Source organism: Fundulus heteroclitus, chromosome 3 (assembly GCF_011125445.2).
Source record: "Fundulus heteroclitus isolate FHET01 chromosome 3, MU-UCD_Fhet_4.1, whole genome shotgun sequence".
Classification (NCBI taxonomy): Eukaryota; Metazoa; Chordata; class Actinopteri; order Cyprinodontiformes; family Fundulidae; genus Fundulus; species Fundulus heteroclitus.
Genome location: NC_046363.1, coordinates 27,407,070 through 27,415,001, shown reverse-complemented (window position 1 = coordinate 27,415,001; position 7,932 = coordinate 27,407,070). Strand labels below are relative to the sequence as shown.

The 7,932-nt window shown below is 37.4% G+C and overlaps 1 long non-coding RNA gene across 2 annotated transcripts; it reads right to left on the bottom strand.

Annotated features, from left to right (window-relative positions):
- Window positions 1–97: 97 nt before the first annotated feature.
- Window positions 98–7,161, bottom strand: LOC118562552. Of its 2 annotated transcripts, none has more exons than XR_004930663.1 (2): window positions 6,929–7,161; window positions 98–1,637 (listed from the first exon to the last, which is right to left on the bottom strand). It is a non-coding gene; the product is annotated as an uncharacterized LOC118562552 (long non-coding RNA). The 2 variants fall into 2 exon arrangements; XR_004930664.1 differs by lacking the exon at window positions 6,929–7,161 and adding an exon at window positions 6,737–6,914.
- Window positions 7,162–7,932: the final 771 nt, after the last annotated feature.

Here is a 7,932-nt window from a genome sequence, read left to right as displayed (position 1 = left end):
TATCGAACGTCCTCCTGTCCATCAGAATGGTTTGCATAAGATGTTGTGCCTGGGCAGAGAAAGGTGGTTCAGGATAAAGCAATTTCATAATTGTTGATTTCATTCTTTACTTTGTTTGTGGTGCTTTACAGCTTGAGTGCTAACAGGCCACTGAGCCCAGTGGTACAAATTTGTTTCCAAAAGTTCACGACCAGTAAAGACTCCTGGGTTAGTGGGACCCACACTCACTAATCTGCATATAATATGTCCGCAGAGTTCTTATAAATATGCTACATTTTGTCTCTGTTATCTCAGCTGCTAATGTTAGAGCCACAGCTCTGCTAATTCTGAAACAGTAGCCACTATAAGTTCTGTCTCGTTTACTACACAGCTCGTTCTGTTCGAGCTGCGAAGCAGCTGTAGCATGCCGCCAGCACTCATACACACATTAATATGTTTAATAATGGTACCTAAAGGTCCAGCTGGGACTAAGAAGGGTTGTGAAATAGCACAGCAGCTACTGTTTTCTTTGATGTTAGTTGTGCCGCTAATCCTGGATGTGACATCACCACGCCTGCCACCCGACGGCCATATTGTGAGTCCATATCTGCTTTGAGCCATTAGCTTAGTAGTTTATAAATTCCTGCGATGGCTAGTTGATGCAGCATTAAGAACCAGTTGTCCAAAAGGTTGTTGATGGCTAATTCAGAAAACTGCTTTTCAAAACGTTAACGTATTAAAAAGAATGTTTTTTTTTTTTTCCCTCTGCTTTGTGTTGTGAACTGGTTTGAACACAAACCAGTTCTTCTTCTTACTAAGAGAATTTTGCCCCATTCCACATTCAATAGTTTTTAAACATACACAATAACACTGAACTGTGATATCACTGCATGATTTATTGATTTCAGCTTTATTATTTAGTTTTCTTTATTTTGGGGGGTTTATTAGTTTTCCTTAATCTTTTAATTTTTACTGGGTAGCCTAGTTAAACGTTATTAGTATTGCTGAAGAGTTTGTTGACAGAAGCACTTTAACTTGAAGTAGAAATATTCTGATGATAAATGTTTGTATTTTGGAGAGAAGCTGTTTGTGTTTATGCTATATGAGTGTGCAGGGCTTGTTGTTTGGGAACTCCAGTACACAAATCTTACTTCTTCATCTATTGTTCAATAATACCGCACCTCACCGGGCAGGTATTCATAAAACAATATCTGACCGAGACTGAGAGCTGTTTGGCTATTAATTCCTGATAATCAGGTGGTGCCACAACCTGGTAATTTTGATTAAAATGACTAACTTTGTTAATAATTGCCTTTGGAATTTATTAACAGTTATTCATAGCCAAACAGAGTCTATTGTTACACAACATTCTTTTAATGTGAAATACAAAACCACTGTGATATTATAGACTAATTGGTGTGAATTATCACTGTGATGCTGCAGAGAGAGGAAAAGTAACTTCTTCAGTTTAAATGTGGGGGAGAAAAACTCCTAAAAACTCAGAGGTGAGAGAGTGATGTGGGCTTGCTGCTGTATCACCAAACTTCTGCAGTCTGGTTTGTTTTCCTGTTTTCTGTTTAGACAGTTGACGTAACTCTAGCCCCAGTTCTCTTTGTTAGGCAGTTCAGTGCCTTCCCCGCCAACAACGTCTGCAGCATCTGTTGAAGAGGATAAAAATACATTCTCTTGTCATTGCACTTGAAAACCTTTTAATCAAAATGTGCTTCAGTAACTTTGGGTTCCTGCAACCTCCATCACGACCAGTGGACGATAAATGCATTGTTCTTGCTTTAAACGAATGCCTTCTTTTTTATAATTTGTTTGTTTTTCTTCACTATCTGAAAAATTCTGATACTGCTTTACTATTTCCCGTGTTGTAGCTCTTTTTACATCTGTACACTCAACTCTTGCCTTGGAAATCAGCCCACAGTTGATTTGTTTAGGAGATTTTTTTTTATAATCACCAAACAAGCTAAAGCAAATGTTTTCAGTGCTTCAATTATGCTGTCGCTTTAAAATCTGATTAAGAGCAATAGAGAAAAAAGTGAGAAAATCACTTATGTTAAAGAGTTGACATCTGTAACTCACTTTGTGTTAATAAAACCTTTATTGTGGATATATTTCATTATGTTTTATCCTCTATGTGTGAAGGTTCTGTTTGTTTTTGGTAAATGCTCTTCACAGTTCTGGAGGGAAGCTTAAATACATTCTTTATAAAAATTCATGTCAAACTAATTATGGGCTTTTACCGGTTTATATGAACTGCTTTGGTTTTTTTTGTTTTGTGCTTTCTTTTTTCCAAGGTGGAAATATTGTACAGCATACATCATTGGTGCTTTTCTTTAAAGAATTAACTGAAAATTGCAATTTTCTTTAAGTTTTTCTCCAATACTAGGTCAAAATTATATACGCTGGGTAAATTTTTTTTATAAAATACAACACACACCCTCTAATATTCGTTTAAACATCTCATAGGAAGTTATACCTAAATCACAAATTTATATAGGAAGTAACAATCATAACTTTGTATTAACAGTGCATCAATATACATGACAGCAAATTTGTCTTAAAAGCCACATATTGACTCCCCCAAACAAACTTCTTGACACTTTGGGCTTAATTTTTGCCTCGACTGACCATAATGTTTTATCCAAGGTGCAGGGCTGTCACAATACCAACATTTCAAACTTGAAACCGGTGCTAAGGAAAATACTGGATACCAATTTTTGATATCACGGTTATATACTTTTTTGAAAGCACAGGGTTATTTCTGGTCAAGAGCAAAAAATATGATTAATTACAATACAACAAACTTGACTTTAACTTTCTTTATTTGGGCAAAACCAATATATAATTTAAGTGTCCCTTCCCTGTTTGTCAAAATAGTAGAAACGATAACACCTAGCATAAGGGTTAATATCTTTTACGGAAGTTTGTACCTTTTGATTCAGTCATGCAATTACTTTATTATAATTGCTCATCTTTCGTGCTCATCTTTTGTGTACCACTGTGTGGTTCTATTCTACTGTCAGTTTGGTGTTGATTCAAATAAATTTTATTGGTGAAAAAAAATTAAAGGTACATTTTGTACAAAAGTGTTTCAAAACAAACATTACTCTAGTGCATGCAAAACATCTTTTTACAGTGTAAATTAGGTTCTTGTCTATCCAAAGATATTCAGCAGCAGCCTCTACAATATCTTTTTTTTTTCGTAGCTTCACAATGTATTAGCCAACAGAACCAACAACTGATTTATGATTTTAAGCGATGATTCCTACCCAGTGCCATCTCCAGCATGATAAGTTAAGTGGGACACAAAAACCCAACACCTATTAGCAGCAACTGATTTTTTTGTGATGCACACAACCTGACTTTGATAAATTTTAAATTAAACAGATAAATTAGCATAAACCAACACTCTAGAAATGCCATTTTTATAAGCTAAATGCAATAAAAAATTAATATATAAAATTACAGATAAAGGCTCACTAATAATGTTAATTTATTGATCAGAAAAGATTCACATCAATCCTTCAAAGAGCTAGCAAGGCCAACCATCACTAGATGGTCGCACACTTTCCCGCAGAACGTAAACGTAACGTGTGCATTTCCAGTATTTTGATTGGACTATCCTAGCTTGAGGCTCGAGGATTTGTGCCTCACAGCTGTCTACTGACAGCGTGTTGGGCGTGCGCACTGCAATTTTACATGTTCATTATTTAAACAAATGTTGGTGGGCCAGCCCCAATATCAAGGCGCCTCAAGAAGATTTAGCCTATTGAGCTTGTCGGTTTTCTGGCAGACTTAGATGTATAGACACAAATGTTTGTAACAGTTTTCTTCTTTCTGCCTTAAAGGGCAATGTCCTCCGAGCAAGACTTGTATTTGTCTTATTGATGCAGAGAGTCATATATTTTTTTCAGGTTGTACTCGACATGTAGCAGAGTTTAAACATCCAGCAGCAAAATCATTTTTGAGATGAAGGGTTGCAGGGAGGTTGATTTGGGTTTTTATTTTGGTTTAATTTCAGTTTATATCGATTTTGACTCACAGGGGTATCTTTGAATAGTTAATGTACTTAGTATTGATTATTAATTTGACAACCATGCCAAGGTATTTGGATTACCCACTTGTGGAGCAGCAAATTTAAGTTTGAAGGTTTGAATTTTAGGGCAAGCGCTTCTATCCATGGAAAACTGTTTGAACAATTACACACCAATTTAACACCATGGAAATCATACCAGTCATAACGAAAATTGGTTCTGTGTCCAAGAGACAAGAGTCTTGGTGGGAAAACTGTGTGCCACCCTCAAAGCCAAAGACAAAAGATTTTGTGAAGACGCTGTCTGAAGGTGTAAAGACAGAGTCATTATTAACAGTGAAACGAATCGTTGTACCAACATTAGCTGAAAGGCCACTCAGCGAGGAAGACGCCATTGGTCCAAAAGCAACATCAAGAATCAAGAATCTTTTTTGTCACCATGTTTTACCATGGTGAAATTACTTTTTAGGCAGACACCGGCTTAGGATACACACATATAACATGACACACATACACATCAGACTTAGTATTAATAGTTTTTTTTTTTTCCCACGCATTAGAGCATGCAAGTTTATATCAGAGTCTGAGGGCTCTGATATCAATCCCTTTGCTAATGATATGAGCCATGTTACATGGATCAGTCCCTCCTTCATGAACCTCAAGTAGTGAGGTAATTTTTCTGCAGTGCTATTGAGCCTTCATTTACAGAAATGTGCAATTTGATATTCCTGAGTGTGCAAGAGTGTGCAAATAGGCAATATTAATAGTGTGATTGTAACATGATAGACCACAAACTTCTCAGCAGGGGGCGATAGCCCTCCCAGCTCTTGGAAAGAAGCTGTTTCTGAGTTTATAAGTGAAGCATTTCATAACATGAAACCAAATTTAAAGAAGCTGGTTATGATGGCCATTGTTACATTAGGTTAAAGTATTAAAACAACAAAGTGCTTGCTTTGGAGCTCAGTCCCATTGCAAATTTGTGTGAAGAGTTTTAAAGATGTGCGTGAGCAAACTTGACTTCTCCAGCTCTTTCAGAGGGGATGAGCCCAGTTTAGCAAACTATTATGGGAGGCTTGAAGAAGAAAACACAAATGAAGACATACAGTGTTAAAGCAAGACCAACAAATATTAAGGGTATGTATGCAAACTTCCAGATCTGAAGAAAGTAAAAAATATCCTCCAAAAATAATCCTGGCAATTTTTCGGCATTCACTAACTGAATGATCCTAACTGAGCTAAAACTGAACTGGACTTAAACTGAAAATTACTGGTTGCATTTATTAATTTGTTACCTTTTCTTCAGGCCTTTCTGATAAGTTAATTCTTTGTTACTGTATAACAAATTCTAGATCAGTTTAGCTTGTTAGTCATTACTGATTTAGTGTGTAACTCTGTGTTTTTGTCACTGTTACACCCGAATTTCCCCACTGTGGGATAATAAAAGAGTTTCTTATTTTATCTTATCTTATCTTATCTTATCTTATCTTGAAATGTTACTCTGATTTAATGTCAAAAAACATTTACATTTACAGTGTGAGCATCTAAGTAGGACCGTTTACGGCCTGTATATCTTCTATTTTATCAGAATTTAAAGCAAGGATGTGTTTTATTTTAAGAGTGTTAGGTGAAAACATGCAGAAGAACTGTTGTTTTCTGGCTTTTCCCTTTAATAAAAGGGAATCTCTGTAATTGGTGCACTGCAGTGAACCACAGGGTGTTTACCAGCCTCCCTCTTCAGTCACGCCAAGCCACCACAGCCTGGAGCCAACAATTGATCAGAGTTGTGTATGACTGCACGGGTCTGACTGTGCATTTGCCACTATGCATTTGTGTAAAGGTTATTTGTTTTTCACCCTAATAGCAGACCTGAAATAAAATAAAAATTGATCAAAATCAATAGAGATTTCCAAAGGAAAAAAATAGTAATTGTACCTCTGTTTTCTGTTTGTTTGGGTTTTTGTTTGTTTTTTTTCTTTTGGGGGGGGGGGTTAGGGAGTAATGAAGTGAGAAGATGCTCTTGTATTAATTAAACATTTCCTAATAGAATCCATCTGAACTATTATGCAAGTCAAAATGAAAATCAAAAGCCCAGTGCAGACATTTATGTGTGTCGGGGGCTCAGAGTCAAACACATCAAGCATCCACAGGTCAATAAAGAAAAGCATGCTTTCTGCAAAACTTCAACATTAACTCGAGGATTGTGTCAACAGCTGAGACTAAACCCAGGCTTGTTCCTGATACACCTTGTGTGATAACACGCTCTCTGTCTGTGGGCTGGCTTCAGTGCTTTTCTTTTGTTTATCCGTGTCAATGTGTACTCCACTTTATGTGTGTAGGTTGAGTGGATCTCTCTTTTCACCCTCACCATTACTGCATGAAAGACCCGTCACTCTGGATTAGCTCTATCAAGCTCGTCCTCTCCCCTCCTTTCTGTATGTGTGCGTGTGCGTGCGTATGCGCGCCCGTGTGTGTGTTTAACAGGGGGGTGAACTGGGTAGCTAAGCCATTTTATGGCAATTGAAGGTCATAACAACCAACAGCTCTGCCACTGGTTCGTTTTCTGAAGACACTGATGAATTAACCCAGCCAACAAATGAAAATATATAAAAAATAAAAAAACATGATACATCATTGTTGATCTCATTTAGTGGCAGTAATAATGAATTGCTATGAGCGATATTAATTTCCCTGTCTAATTCATTTTTACATCTTAACCTGTGGATGTGCGTTGCCATGGTTTAACGTCTCTCTGCAGGACCGCGCTCTGGCTCCGTCTCCCAGATCGACTGTGATCAGTAGCGTTTCCACGCAGGACAAGTGTCCCGCAGTGACGTTCCAGTAGCAAAATATTACAATCAAACGCACACGCGCGCGCACACGCTGAACCTGATCTAACAGGGTACTTACAAAGCCCTGCGCGCACGGCACACGCTCCAGTAAGCACGTCCAGACCACAGTTCCCTCAGAATGACAGAGAGGAGGTAAAATGAGGGGGTTTAAACCCGCGTCGTGATCTCAGCAGACTGTGGAGTTACTACCCTGTGTCAGATCTCACACTACTTGACAATAACGAGGAGTATTTCTATTCTCCTTTATTTATTTTATGGTTTTTTTCCCTTTTTGGCAGAGTGCGACAAGTTGCCTGCATGCGTCTGGCGCGATGTGGATGAAATAAATAGAGGGGCAAAAGGGAGAGACAGACAGAAGTTGGCGTCCGATTTGGAGCTTGAGATGCTCAACTTGACTAAAGGGCAATTCAGCCGCATTTAAAGTGTGTTGCCACGTTTCAAACTGAGGTATATTGTGGCCCTACTACAAAAATGCACGTTGTAATTTTCGGAAAACGTTTCTTCTCCCCCATCTTTTCTGTATGTGTGTGCGTGTGTGTGTCAGTAAAAGATCACAACTGATTGATTTTAAAGCTTCTTTTTTTTTTTTTTTTTTTTTTTTTTTTTTTTTTTTTTTTGCTTGGAACCCCTTTACATTTAATTTAAAAGTGATACAGTCATGACAGGTCGAACTTTGACATAAGTTATTACATATTACGAGGCTATCATAAACTAGAACAACCTTGGAAATTTTAGGAATTTTAGAAATGCATATATTAGAGCAGCACCATCTGTCCCTTACAAATTTCTTTTGTTTTTGCTGTTTTAGATAAATAAAATAAAGATATGATGTCCAAACCAAATTGGGTCAGTTAAATTTCACCAGCAACACCCAGGCTCCCCGACCAGTCCGCTTCAATCATTTAAACAGAAACTGTCTGACAAAGTGAAGTGCGCTGAAAGATCTTACACATCAAAAGAAATTCAAAAGCAGATGAGATACTAAATCATTGAAATCTATCAGTCTGGAAATTCTTTAAAAGTAATTTTTTCATGGTTTGAGACTCAAGGCTAGAGTGAAAG